General features: G+C 39.1%; 2 long non-coding RNA genes across 5 annotated transcripts in view; one reads left to right on the top strand and one right to left on the bottom strand.

Moving 5' to 3' along the window:
• Positions 1–14,685, top strand: part of LOC127353216 (uncharacterized) — a 42,953-nt gene that overhangs the window by 13,959 nt on the left and 14,309 nt on the right. For 2 of the 4 annotated variants that reach the window (XR_007881252.1, XR_007881250.1), the window contains one exon: positions 10,975–11,265. This is a non-coding gene — a long non-coding RNA (uncharacterized LOC127353216). Of the gene's footprint in view, positions 1–3,809; positions 3,906–10,974; positions 11,266–14,685 lie in introns of those variants that run through there. The other 2 variants (XR_007881251.1, XR_007881253.1) reach the window with 2 other exon arrangements.
• Positions 1,583–8,576, bottom strand: LOC127353217 (uncharacterized). Its single transcript, XR_007881254.1, has 2 exons — positions 8,211–8,576; positions 1,583–3,888 (listed from the first exon to the last, which is right to left on the bottom strand). It is a non-coding gene; the product is annotated as an uncharacterized LOC127353217 (long non-coding RNA).

Raw genomic sequence — 14,685 nt, 5'->3', positions numbered from 1 at the left:
ACCCAGGCATGGGATCTCCATCTGTGCACAAAGGAGCCTCCTCTATCTGCATACGCTGCACATAAAAGGGCCTTTTGTCATGAGCTCTGCACACATGACCGTCCGCCTTTCACCCCGCTGGAAAAAAAGATCACTCTCTCCAGCAATCCAACCCCACCCCCAACACCAGACTCAACCCCCGTCCCCCGACCCCCACCCCACCAGATTTTCGTCTGCAGAAGAGAGAGGGAGAGAGAGAGAGAGAGAGAGAGAGAGAGGGAGACAGATCCACTCTGAACTTTGTCGAATAGAGACAACCATCAGATGGAGCTGCTTCCATCACTGCTGCAAAGCCCCTTTTTTTCTCTTTCTCATTTCCCGTTTTTCATGTCTGTCTTCTCTTTTTCTCTCTCCTGGTGTCCTCGTGTGCACTCAGTGTGAGACATCAACGCATTATAGCATCTGCCATACTGAAATATGAATGTGCTCTCGTTTTTGCTGTCTCCCTTGCTTTCTGCAGTCTCTGACATTTAAGGGGCATTAGTGGCTGGTTCTGTGCCAGGTCATTGCCCCCCACCACACCCCTCCCCACACCACCACCACCATTACAGAGGCAAGGCTCAATTGACAGCAGTCCGAGAGCTGATGCTTTCCTTTCCCTCTCATTTCGGTGCCTCCTGCCTTTTAACCCCTCGGCCCTGCGCCGCTTAGCAGAGCTGGAGGCAGGGTGGGAAATTACCACCAGCCAAATGAAATATGGTGAAATATGGAAGTAGCTGGTAGGTTTCAGACTTCAGACAAATTAATGTCCCACCCTGGCTGGTGATGTTTGTAAACCAAAAAATGTCCATACACGTGAGAACCATATCAAGATGAGACAAGGAAGAATTCTTCGCTGAGACAAATGGGCTGTATGACATTTTGGCTAACAAAGATGACAGATATTGGTGCTGAGGGATATTGAGTCAGGGTTGGGACGGAGCAAAGACACAGAGGCAGGCTAATACACACTGTCAAGTGCAGGGGTGCTGCTACAAAAACGCTTTCCTCAGCGTTTCCTTTGAAATACACACGGCCCTGATGCCTTGCTCCCAGCCAAACGAGTGTGGATTTTGGAAAGCCCACTTGCTCATCTTGCTGTCGCTGCACACAGGCCTGTGGCGGAACGGAAGGATAAGATTGACTTCTCCCTCCACCACCATGTCCTCTGTATGACCCTCTGCCTCTCTAAGCTGGTGTGAAAGGTCAGGGGCTGTCATATCGCACTTTCTCGCATGCTGTCCACACCTTTAGTCTGATAATGACGATGATGATGATTGGCAAACCAGAGATTTCTTACTCACCATCTAGTCAGCACAGTCTAGCATAAGGAGTGCATGTGATTTACACACAGGGACACTGAATCACAAAAAGTAGCAATATAGTAATGTAGCACCAATAAACTAATGTTTACCCTGTAAGCTCTTTTATGTGTCTGCAGCCATAATCACGAGGAGCAAGGCTGCCTGTTCCCTCAATCACATTAAAATAACATGAGAAATAATGATTATGATAATGACAACAGTAATAATAATAATAAATTGTTTTCATTACACACTTCAGATGAGATGCAACTCAAATGGTTTTATATGAAAAACAGACAAAAGTCATTGCACATTTAAATAAGAAAGACAACAGACAACTTCAATTTCAACTGCATATTCATTTTCTGTACCCAGTAGCCCAGTATATCCAGTATACCGTGTAAGAGCAAAAAAAAACTCTGCATGAAGCACACAGATCAACCAGTTGTCGACCCCTGTGTACCCAGAAACAGCACCTTTGCAGAATGTGCATGTCATCTTTAGTGCCTGTACTTGCTCCTCTAATACCATAATACAGAGTAATAGAAAAAGTCACAGTATCTGTGCGGACGAATGTGTCCACTTACAGGACACTGGCCAATTATTATCTGGCAGGAAACAAAGTACTGTACCATAAAGGGTAATATTTACAATAATGTCTCTTAACATTATGTCCTCAGAGGATCATTACTTTCAACGTCTGCGTACTGTAAAATGTGAACAACCACACGAAGCAAAAGACAGAGTAGAAGTAATAAATATAATTTTAAAAATATGTGCAATGTACAGTTTTAGACATGTACAGTTTCTGCCCCAAATTAGTTTTCTTTGAAATTTGAACCATGTCTTTTGGTCATCTTAAAGATAATATTTAACTTAAATTGAAATAGCCACTAAATTTGCAGAAATAGCCCACAGAGTAATAAAACCTCTGTTTTCGCAGCTGTCCTATGAAGTGCTGCTTTTCTCCCACATAGATAAATATCCCTCTGCTAATAACATTACACCCATCATTTACAGCCCCTCAGCCCAAGTGGAATTTACCTAATCAGTGTTTTTATCCTTGCCACTTCTAAATCAGTATCAGTACCATGTCCCCTTTTAAAGGACAACACAGATTTTGTTTTAATGTGCAGAAAGTTAGAAACGGTTATAAAGCTCATTAAATGGCATTGCCGAATTGGGAAATGGATGAGCATTTATTTATCTATTTTGTGACTGAGCTAACTTTACGGTGGTAATCAGAGGAGAGAAAGTGCTGTGAAGTGACTCAGGAAGGGAAGGCTCAGTGGGTCAGTGTTGGAGATGGAAAGAGGAGTTTATGAAATGGATAAAGTGTATTAGGTGCCTGTTATGCTGTTCTCAGTAGAGCAAGGATGTTAGAGAGAGCATGTAAGACAACAAAACAGCACACATAAAGTGTTTGTTGAGGCAATGACCCGCTGAGTGTGTATGGCTCGGCTGTTGGACTCCTTGCAGCCCTGCGGCGCAGACACAGGCGTTGTGACGTGGCCCCAAAAATGCCAGGCCTGTGCACTCCTGGCTTAGTGTTGAAGGAGAATAAAACAAAATGGCCAAGACTGTTTAAAGTAGGTATTAACTACCCTCAGGGGAAAACTGCAAAGGGAGAGTTCTGTCATGTAGGTGCAGGCAAGTAAAGTGGACAAAAAAGGATCATTTTCTTTTTAATTATAACCCATCATTGACTTTTGAGAATTTGTCCCTGTGCCTTAGCTCAGTATTTTTACAGTGCAGTTTAACTAACACTATAATAATAATAACCATTATTTATGCTGCTGAAATTATACAAGTGTACTTTGAAATATCTGTCATAATGTAAAGGTAAAGGTATTACAATTAATAAATTCCAACTCTATTTAAAGGAATCCTTGAATTAATATGATGTTTTTTTTTTTATATCAAATGATTACATTACAATTACAACAAAGTACAACATTTTGTACTAACTTCCGCAATATTGTAGTTTTGTTTTGTATAGTCTCAACTGGAAACGTGGCTCTTCGGACAGTATGGTTGAATCAGTATACCATATTGTATCAGGCTTCGATTTTGGTCTTGTAATATGACAGGAATAAAAAACGTATGTGTACAGGTGGGTTATATATGATAATATTTAATAGAAAAATCTTAGTTTAATCTGCCTTCTCGCTAGTCTCTATCACCTTAACATATTTAAAGTTGAACAAATGATGAGAAGTGGTTCTAGTTTACAGCCCAATCTATATCTCATTAAAAAGCCCATTCATTTAGCTTTAATGCATTGTTATCAACATTTAAATACCATTATTGATTCTGTAGTTTGATGTGGATTTCTTTTCTAAGCTGCCCTAGTTTGATGCTGCCATACGAAAGCTGCCCTGATCCAGGACAATATGTTTGGCTGTTGAAGGGCTGCCAGAAGTAGTTGTTAGTTACAGTTAGGGCGCGTCCCTCTTTGGATAGGTTGTCCACTCTGAGGTCTGATATCGAATAGGTCCGTAATTTCCAGCTTGTTCCCAGGAGAAACTCTTCTTTGCTCTTTTCCTCCTCTTCTTCTTTCAGAAGCCTGTGAGAAGCAGCAAGGTGAGTTAATTCCTGCTTAAAAAAGGATTTTATGTCTGTTTTCTTGTTAAGAGGATTTGGTCCACTGCACTTGACCTTTCTACAAAAGTAGTTTCTTTAGAATAAGTCTTTAAAATCATTTAAAACACTGTTCATAACATGATTTCTTCTGATGTTATATTTTTGATTTATTGAATATGACTAACTGATAGGCGTTTGGCACATGCAAAAATCGATGCACTCCTTTGCGCTTTGAGATTAGAAGACTGTAATAGAGCACATTTTAAAACATTTCAGGAAAAGTCCATTGAATTCATTTCTAATAAAATAATCAAGTGCAATAATTCACGCATTTACAACCAATGATTTAATTTTAAATATGCCATGTTTTCAAATGTGTCACTAAATGATCAGAGATATTCCTTGAGGAAAAAAGTATTGCCTTTATTAGATTAATTTACTGTATAAATTTAAATCCCATTCAGAATGCTAATTTTTATGTTTACAGATGGAAAATTGTAATTTACTCAGAGGTTTATCTTTCAAAATTGAACACGTGTTTACATAGTTTGCTGTTTTCTTTAGTTTTCACATAAAAACGAACTTTTGAAAGTTTTGTGAAGCACAAGTTTGTGCTGTGTATCTCTGCACAGGAAACAGAAACATTTGGCTTGTTTTATATGTATATATGTGCTACAGTGTAATTATGGTTTTGAAAATTCAAAATTAAATAAGATAATACAAATGTGATGGGTTTTATACATCAAACCCATACATTTCATACATTATTAAATATTTGCCAAGTCAAAATCAGTATCCTTGACATTTTAGTTTTTTATAATAAATGTCCTCTTAGACATTACAATAAAGCTAACATAAAGGGGGAAAAGAGCGACACATTATTATTATTATTAGTAGTAGTATTATTATGATAATGATTATTATTATTATTATTATTATTATTATTATATATTAAACTCAAATACCACACTTTTGCATTATTTTTCCTTGACCTACTTCCAATAAATAATTATTTAGCATTGGCTTTAATCTTATTTATTTTTCTTATAAATTAGGGCAGCACTCACTGAGAGAGCAAGCAGACAGCAATTTATATCTTAATCAGCTTTTTAAGCCAATAGCAAATTCAAAAATAACATATATTTCATATGATTAATGTGATAATGATTCATATATTAATTTAGTAAATAAGTCAATCAAGTATAGTAAATCAAATAAATGCTTTTTCATGAGGAGACAACTTTTACATTCTTTGAACAAGCATGAACTTGACCTTGGGGGAACACTCCAGGGGAAAAAATCACTTATCCTGATATTCTTCTGGCTCAATTAAATTGATATTACCATGGTATTATATTTTATGAGTGACAAGCACAAACGATCTAATCACAAGCAGTAATTTCGAAGATGGTGTGCGTGATTTATGTCTCATTTTAAGGTATTATTGGCTTGCTCTTTCTGGACACACAGGGTTAAGTATGCTCAGCACGACATTTTAGTTTTACCTCTCTGCTGATGCAAAAGTAGTAGTTTGAGTAGCATGGCAGAAAGAATTTGTGACGAAATTGTCCCTTTCTTGCCTTTCATCACATGATCATCTGGAACATCAATACTGCGCATGACTTGTGTCCACCATTTTGTGATGAGAACTTCATTGCACATGCTCCCATTTTATGAACTTCGGTAGTACACGTGCTTTAAATTCAGAGGCCTTGAAAACAATTTATTTGAATCAATCATGTTTAATTACGAAGTTGTGCTTTTTTCGAAATATTATGAGTATTTACGGATGCACACATGATGTACAGCCTGCTAATGCAAGCCAAATGTTCGTCATTTTCGAACAGGAGTGCTTCACCACTGGAAAAACAGTGATAATGTTGTATCATTTGTTCATGTTTGTCCAGACAAATTGTTTTTTCAAGCTGTGCCGCACCTTGCAGCGATACTCTTCATTTATTGTGTGTGTGTGTGTGTGTGTGTGTGTGTGTGTGTGTGTGTGTGTGTGGTGGTGTGGGCGAACAGAGAGCAGAGTGTGGTGGTCACAGTCGGCTGCATGAGGTGACTGGTGGGGTCAAAGACTAGGTTGTGTTAATAAGACGTGATGTGCTGCCCTGGGACCTCAGTCCCATGAGGGATAACCCCCTAATCGGCGTTAGTTAATGTGTTAGTAATCTTTACCTTCTCAAAGCAAACAACACTGGAGTCTTCAATGGGCCCGCTTGGCCTACCGTGTAACGCTTTTGACCTAGGGGTCATAGCCTTTGTTCCCCGCTCGATGGGGAGTGCCCTCAAAGGTCTCGGGTGTAATAGAGAAGTTGTTTAGACACGTGCAGGGCTTAAGCAAGACCACCTCATAGACTCTGCTCCTGCTCCTGGAGAGTATAAAGTATTCCCTAGTAGTGTAGGGATACTTCTGTGGTTAGCTTTTATCCCCTTGAATAAGTCCATTAGAATATACATGTGTTTTTATGTGCCACATATCATGTCTGCTCTGTTAATGTAGTGGGGGTTGCTGACCAAGCACAGAACCCAACCCCCCCGATGTTTGCAAATGACTAAGTACAAATATTGTTAGTCTTTGCAGATGCAGTGTTCACTGCAATTTCATATTCCTCCAGCTCTCCTCAGCCATAGAAAAACAGCATATATATTCATAATGTGTGTCCTTGTCCTTTCCCCTTATCTGAACTTTCGGTAATACCAAGTGTTACACTTCAATATATGTTTAGTGTGTTTTCCTGACTGCAGCAGACCACAGCACACTGATAGAATATGAGGCTGAGGGCTCAATCAGTGTGAGACAGGAAATTTATTCGAGGCCCAATTATTTGATTTTTTTATATGAATTTTGTGATAATAGCCCAAATCTAATTATTATTACAAAAGTTGGATATATATGTGCAATGTTTATATTGCTATTCAAGTTATACGTTTAAAACATATATTTATTCCACTGTGTAGTATAATTATTATGCTTTTGGGGTGTGTTTTTATAAGATTCAAAACATAGACATTTTAATATGACTAATTAAAGTAGTGACCTTGTGTTTTTTTTCATAATCAGTTTGCAATTTAGAGAGCAAGTTGTTTTTTTTTTTTCTTCTAAAAATTATACTCAAATGATTTCGGTCAGAATCCATAACATGGCGGCATCTGCCATTTTGTTTCACATCGTGTCATCAATTGGCCTGATTGAACAATTCTGTATCACACAGATGTTGCAGCCATGTAGTCCAGATGAAAAGCTGTCACCTTTCTCATCTTATTTCCTCTAAGTACGTGAATCAAAGAGCAGTTGCACATTTTTGTCATTATTAAGATGCTAAAAACGTTTATATATAATATATAATTTGATAACTTAATCTGCTATAAATATTAGTAGTAGTAAGAAGTAGAAATAGTACAGGTTTGCACCTTCAACAGTGCATTTCTTCGGAAACAGATTTATTTAATCATTTTTAAAAGTTTGTATTGCTAAAATATTCTAAATTATGACTGTAAAATTAAAACATGATCAATTACTGGCAAATGCAGCAGAGAAACAATGTTTAGCAGCACTGTGGTTACGAGCTGGCAGGCAACCCAAAACCAAAACTGTATCCTCAAATGAACTTTATGCCATTCAAAGTGCTGTACGCTCACTGAGCATAAATACACAAAGTGTGCCTCTCTAAAACTGCTACGTTTAATGCTCGGACCGGAAAATATTCTGTTTTATGATCTACATTATTTTTCAGGCCTCTTAACGTATTGACATTGCAGCTTTATACATTGAAGCCATAATGAAGTCATGGGTTTCTCAATTGGTTAAAACACATGGCGAGATGTGACGTACAGCTGCACTCCTTCTAACAGGATTCTATAGCTCATGCCAATGCAGACGCCTGAACCAAGCTCGTATCTCATTTAGGGAAGGAGGACAGGGAATAAACAAAATGCAGTCCAGCCTTTTCCTGCACAAAGTTGGTGTAAATAATCATTTTGCTCTGACTGTCTGCACTTTGTGTTTGGCCACCTGTGTTTTTTTTGTTGTTGTTTTTTTATTGAAACTTGTGGAGCAAAGAGAAGTGCAGAGGGGAAAACAGAATCTAGTTTCTGTGCTGCTATAGTGAGAAACAGAGCCGGCGAGGAACGGGGTGGTGGCTGTGCTATGAAAGCAGCCCTCACAAACTGTGCAGCCTGAAGCAGTAGCAGCCATGTTCGACAAATCTGCGTGAGCTTGAGCCCCACTAATAATGCAGTGCCCTCCAAAACCAACAGAGAGTTTTCACAGAGTAAAAGTAAGAAAAGTTTAACCCCCACCTTTTTCATTGTCTCTGCAAGGCATGTAGTCCCCTCTTGCCCTCTTTAATTCTCAGCAGTTTATAAAGTAGAAATGCAATGAAAATAGTTCCTCAGTAACAGACACACACATATCTCCTTCCTTCTTTTCTTTCCTTATAGAGCTCCTGTAGTTCAAGGCCGAGGGGAAAAAGTTGAAGCCACCAGCTCTGCCTTTACAGTTTTTAGAACCAGAGCCAAAAGAGGCAGGAAGTTGTTGTACAATAGCGTTACAGTAATCTGCCACAAATGGAAAAAGCCAAATGCTGATCGCAGAGTAGAGAAGGTGGCAGAACAGAGGCAGAAAGAGGGAGGGAGGGACAGAAAGGGAGAGAAAAAGAGCTAGCGTGTGTGAGAGAGACAGACGTTACAGCAAAGAATAATCAATACAATCTAAGATGGTGGAAACAGCCATTCTGTTTTGGTTCTCTCCTTCTGGTTAACTCTCTGGCTTGCTTACTCTGCATGTAAATCTCCTCTATTTTAAGCAGGACGAATCAGCATCTCTGGGGGTGGGTGCGGGGTTCTCGAAATTTTTTCTCTGAACTGTTGAATGCGCTTTACCGGGCAAGTGGCAGCTGTTTTTCCTCAAGGAAAAGCAGCAAAGTCTCACCCAAAAATGCTTATCAGCCTTCTGGCTTTGTGCCAAAATAGCTGCAACGATTCAGCTGCAGCGTTCAGCTCGCTTTGTGACAGAGTCGGAGCGAGGAGGAGGGTCCTAGTCGTGCGTTCTTTGCACATGTTACTGAAATAAACACTGGAAGCTTATCTTTTTTCCTATGTGTGTGTTTGCCCGTGTCTGGTCTATTCTGTGCATTCACGCTGGTAACTGTGGCATGCTGAAGAGTTAATGCACTTGGAGAGTGTGTGTGTGTGTGTGTGTGTGTGTGTGTGTGTGTGTGTGTGTGTGTGTGTGTGTGTGTGTGTGTGTGTGTGTGTGTGTGTGTGCTCCCAAGACAGTTGCAGCGACAAGAGCCCCGCTACAGTAAGAGATAAGGTTAATAATTCAACCAGCTCTCAGAAGTGTTGCATATTTTAAGGATCCTTCAGTGGGGCAGTCCATTCTGAATGACTGTGTATCCTCCTTTTCCCCGCTTTTCTTTTCACTAGTTGATATAGTAGCTGAGGTACTGTATAGTGTATCCCAGTATGGCGTGTAAGTGTGTGGACTGCGTCTGCGCAGTGCTGGAGGAGTGGATTTCTGTGTCATTCTTCCTCCTCCACCCCTCCCACATGGAGTGCTTTCCACCCTCCCACTCTACCTCTCTCTCTTTCCTTCTGTGTCTCTGTCTCCCACCCATCTTATGCTCCCTCCCTCCCCTCCTCCCTCCTTCTCCCCCGTCTCCAGTGCAAATCCTTGCCGTGTTGGACATGTGATGAAAAAGTGACTGGTTTGCGCGCTCCGCCGCACCTCCTATTTCATCATCAGCGGAGCATTTCTCCCCTTCACTGTGCGCTTGCTGTCTCCTCCTCTCTTCCTCTCTCTCTCTCTCTCTTCTTTTCCTCTCTCTGTTTCGCTTGCTCCCCTCTTTCTGCTCCAGCCACACGCAAGGGGGAGACTTAAGCTCTGTGAGGGGGAAAAAAAAGAAAAAAAGTCTGCTGCTATTTCTACAGTCAGGGCCTCCCCACAGCCCGCCCTTCCATAGACGGAGCTTTTTTTTCACTCACTACTAGCTGGATTTTAACCCTCTGCCTCCAACTAGCTGCACAGCAGCTCTGCAAAACCTGGCAACAAGTTGCTTTTTAGGGGCCTTTTCTTACTTTTGGCGCATTTATTTTTGCATCACTTTGGATTTTGCCGCTGTTTCTTCTGTTCTTCTGTATTTTGTTTTCTAAAAATGTATCGCGTCTTCTTATTTTTTCCTCTGCTGATGGGTTTCTAGCAGTATTTATTTAGTTTCTCTCTTTTTGGATGGAAATTCGTCAAGGTGGTGTTTCGCCATGTGATGGGCCTTGTTCCACCTGGAGTGCCGGGGCGCCATTTCTGACGAGTAACCTGTGGTGGGCTCTTGGTCTGGATGACCACTATGGATGACAAACAGAGAATGTTACCAGTATCTTAGCATGGTACACATCTGTGTTTTAAAGACATGTCCTTCATCAGCGCCAGCGACTGGCGTGAAGTACCGCACCTCCTTCATCTTTACTCTCTGTCTCTTCTGTTTCCTTCCCATGTCCTCTCTCTCTGTGTCTCTGTCTCTCGCTCTCCCTTGTTCTCTCTCTTTCACACTGACTCGATCTCCTAACAGGGGAGAGAGTGGTGTGCTGAGCCGGAGCTCTTTCTGGGACAGGTGCCAACTGCAAACAAAAGACATTAAAAGGCAATAAGAGAAAATATTTAGTAATTGCCAAATTTTGAATTGTTAAGGCGGAATGTCAGAAGTAGGCCTGCATGTTGTGTCTCCACATGGCCACTTTGTGCTATTATTGCATGTTTGTATGAAGTATTAAAACGGATTTTTGTGACCAAGGCTGTTGGTAAAGCAGAGGTTTGAATACTTTACCACACTTATTCTAGTGAAGGCATTTCATTTGGGAAGAGGGAGGGAGCAATGTGGGAGAGCAGCATATAGACTGCTGAATTATTCATGTGCCCAGCCAAGGCTGTGACTGGACTGGTTGTGCTATTTGCATGCATCAGACATGCTGTTTGTCTGTTTGCTAACATTCCTCATTCAAAGACTTAACTAGCAGACGGGCTTAGCTGGAGCCTTGCAGACAGCCTCATGGCCTCCTATTGTTTCAGGTCTCACCAGACCTGGACCCAGCCAGTGGCAGGCAAGCCATGCAGCCCTGAGTTTGGGGCTCAGACTGTGGCTGGAAGAGGGAGTGAGCCTGGAGCTGAGATTGAGGCTGAGACTCAGGCTGGAGCTGGGGCTGAGGCCCAGCTGTGACGGGAACAATCTGAGGGAAATCAGTCTTGCAAGAACCACCAAACAGGAGCTTATGGCTTTCTCCTCTCCTTGACAGAGATGTGGATCAAAACAGGAAGAGCTGCCGAATTTCGCATCCCGACCGGACTTGCTTTGAAAAATTGGTGAGTAATATCTATGTTAATATGTGTACACTTGCATGCATTTGATGGAAGTCTACTTGTGTGTTTACATCTTTTAACATTCAATGTTTAACAGGGACCCTGTACTTTGATGCACTTGAGGTTCTTACACAAGTTTCATTTTACTTGAGTGCGCATTAATACGTCTGAATCTAAACGACTACATGCCCATGTAGTTTAGGAGCATAGCACATATAAGAGCGACAGAGCTATTCCTTTGACTCTGAGAATGCTTTTCCATAACTTTTTCCAGGCTTCCACAAAAACCTAGTTGTAATTTAGTAATATAAAACCAAAAGTTATTAATAGCACTTTGATTGCTGCCAGGATAATCCTACTTCATGGTAATCAGTGGATGAGTGGAAGGCCACGATTGTGGAGGTATTTCATATGAGTGATGTGGTCCGGGCTTTGTATGTGCTGGATGAAGAGAAGTACGTGGTGTACTGATCGTTTTGATTGTCAGCTTAATTTCAATGAGAATATTCTCAATTTCTTTGAATTTGAAGTTTCGCGTCAAGTATTTGCCAAACTTGTATTTCACTGAAGAAGAAATAAAAGAGTCCATCACTTTTCCATTTGGAAGGTATTTGTCACTAAACACCTAATTCTAATGTTGATCACATAATTTCCTGATTTACTTATTTATTTATTTAGTGGATCTATGCCTAACACAGGATTTCACAGGATTTCTGCTTTGCATAGTAACATTTATGACGTGTATGACGTAAGTGTAAAGACTCCTCAAAATGAAAATTATCAAAATTATATTGATGTAAAACATTCCCTCGTTTTCATTCGAAGAACAAACTTGAATGGGCAATAAACCTGTGTTAGCAGTCATGAAGTAATTTCACAAAAACGACTGCGAAATGTTGAATTTGACAATAGATGTTTTTTTTTAAATAAAATGTTAATTTATTTAGTCTCATTTGGTTCTTTGTCAGGTACTTGGGAGTTAACTTAATCAAATTAATGGAAAATTCAGGTTGCATTAGCGAATGAGACATTTATGTGTAAATTTACAAACCCCAGGTCTAAATAGTATTTAATTTGTGGTATTGCCTGTAAGGGCAACCAAATACATCGTAATCACTGTTTTCTAATTACTTTTTTTTAAAACTGGAATTATTAGCAGTTGATTCTTGAAAATCTTCAATTTTTTGGTCTACTTTAGGCTATGGATTTCTAATATCGGCTCAGATGTTCAGCTGCTTATCAGTGTTCATATAAAAGAAGACTGAAGGGCAAAGCCAACCTGATCTTACTCACAACTTTCAGGTGATTCAAGATTCAGGTTCAGCTTTTCCAAAAAGTTATGTTCATTCATATGATGATAACCTCTGCCTAACTAGCAGTGGACACATGGTTTTGGCTGCCAGAGAATCACACTACTCCACCCCTAAGGCCTTTTTAGCAGTGGATGGCAGGAGTCCAGGGGAAGGTTGCATGTTGAGAGGCAGATGGCAGGGTGGTGAGGGTTTGCAGTATTTTCTCTCTCTGTAAAAGTATACCTGACCAATCCAACAGCCTGGTATTGCCCACAATGAGGCATTCTGTGCACTGAGGCAAATTTCAGCTTTACTGCAGCTACATAGCAATTACAGCAAAGCCAGTAATGGAACACACACACACGCACACACACACACACACATACACACACACACGTTAATACAAGTAGCCAACACAATTAAACGTACATATTTGCATGTATAATTTAAGAACTTTCTTTCTGTGGGATGTAAGATATTTACCAATAGTGAACATATTTTTATATTTGTCTCAGACTTGACACCATGAAATGGTGTGTTCAAAGTGTTAATTCTTTTAAACCTGTACAACAGTCGAAAATGTTTTTTTAATAGATTTTATCAGTCAGTATATTTCATATAGTTTCTATAGATTTTTTTTATTTTATTTTATATTCAGAGGTACTAGTGTTTCATGAATATACTGCAAAAGCAGAGTTAAAGGAAACTGTAGGCCACAGCCAGAACAACAAGTTCCCAAACTTGAACTTGACAGCAGCCTTGAACTTGAATGAGACATTCTGTATTTTTAATGACATTTTTTTTTTAATTAGTATTTTCCTTAGAATATACTAGTTACTGTAAAGTACTATATGTTTTTGCAAAGGTGCCAAAAATGTAAAGTGACAACAACTCAAAACTTCAGTGCTTATAGGTATGAACCAAAAAATGCCAAAATGAACACGATAAATTATACATTGTGTGAAACTATTGTTCTTCAGTGTTCACAATAATTGTAACTAATTATTATTATATGTAATTAAGGCATTAAAAAATACTTTTTTATTATTTTTAGTTTACCTTTAATGTTTGTTTAATTTGTATTAGATTTGAGCTTCACATAAAAAAATATGATGACGTATATCAAGAGAAAAGGATTAAATGTTGCAAAATAACATACTCCCTTATTTTTAAATGTAAAGAAAAAAACTCTTACAGAATTTTTAAAAATCTGCCATAAAGTGCTTGCAGAGTGAAATATATATATATATAAATAAATATATATAACGGAAAGCATAAAACAAAATAACTGTATATAATAAGAAGAATGTATATCATTTTATAGCATGGATTTTAGTGCACAGATTATATTATTGTTTCCTGAATACACAGCCTCAGCATATCTTGCTGATGATTTTGAGTGTGTGTGTGTGTGTGTGTGTGTGTGTGTGTGTGTGTGTGTGTGTGTGTGTGTGTGAACAACAATGCATGCATACGCGTGCTTGTTTGTGTGTCCTCCAGTTGGTTGCTGGATTACTTGCTGGTGATTTTTGTAAATCCTTATGGATTTTTTATAATATTGAGGTTACTGCAATATTGCCAGTTTTTTTTCGTCTTTGACATACACAAATCCACCCAGTGTCTTATTATTATTCTTTGACTTATCAAGGGTCATCATAAAACATTTTTCTCTGCATTTAGTTTTTCTTGATACTTATATATGCAATGGATAAGTATTAGAAAAAATATGCCCTCAGACTAGTATCGAAAAAAGTATACCAAGGCAGCTGTACGTGAACTTATTTAATTTAGGATGATCCCAGTTGCACCAAGAATTCCATTATTTGTTATTCTCAATAATGTTGTAAGACTAAAAAAGTATATGCATGTACATAAGAGACATTGTCCCACGTCTGAGTTAAGCATACTTTATATAAAAAATCTGTAACACAATTTCACATGTTAACTCGTGGAATTAACAGTTCATGGGTTTAATATTAGTGTTCAGTTGTGTTATATAAATAGAGATGAAAGATGATTTTGATCTTTATAAAACTTTTTGAATAAGATATTTGCTGTTGTACATTTGAATGGTCATGTGCAGTGTAGCAGCACTGTATAGGCTACTATATGTCTCCGGATCTGAGTATTT

The sequence above is a fragment of the Dicentrarchus labrax genome, unplaced genomic scaffold, assembly GCF_905237075.1.
Source record: "Dicentrarchus labrax unplaced genomic scaffold, dlabrax2021, whole genome shotgun sequence".
NCBI classification, from domain to species: Eukaryota; Metazoa; Chordata; class Actinopteri; family Moronidae; genus Dicentrarchus; species Dicentrarchus labrax.
Note: the sequence above shows the minus strand (reverse complement) of the source record. Positions and strands in the feature narration are given on the sequence as shown.